Here is a 584-nt window from a genome sequence, read left to right on the forward strand (position 1 = left end):
TTTCATTTCACAGAACTAGCTATTCTCAGAGTGGGACTATTTGTGTTCTGTGCCAAGAACTCAACAGTTGACTGATCACCTAATTTGAGGATATGCTTGACACATCCCTGCTTTTGAGACTGAATGAGAACTCCCATTCTTTTATCTATAAATAGTTGAAGTAAAGCTAGTGATCAGCATTGTGAGACATAATTTGCGTATGTGACCATTTTTTAGTAAACAGGCATGGTCTGTCCAGGAAACTGTGGCTGGGGTTCTATTGGTGTCCACCCTGCGCTACGGCACAAAACAAGGACGGGAAAAATTGGCTCATCAAAGACTGTGGGACTCAGAGAATTGTAAAAAGAAATAAAGTATTGACACAACTACCTGTCTTGTGGTTCAGTACTGTACATGTGGTGGGAGCACAAAAGTCTGTGCCATGACCTGTAATCTTAAAAATAAGCAACAAGCTTGCTGGGGACCAACTTTCTTTATACCCCACACAGACAGCCTCTGCTATTCACAGGAGATGTCCAGCAAGACATTCACTTGAAGGAGACAGAAAAAGCCTTATGAAACAAAGAAGTTGTACATTAAAAATG

The sequence above is a fragment of the Mastomys coucha genome, unplaced genomic scaffold (assembly GCF_008632895.1).
Source record: "Mastomys coucha isolate ucsf_1 unplaced genomic scaffold, UCSF_Mcou_1 pScaffold22, whole genome shotgun sequence".
Lineage (NCBI taxonomy): Eukaryota > Metazoa > Chordata > Mammalia > Rodentia > Muridae > Mastomys > Mastomys coucha.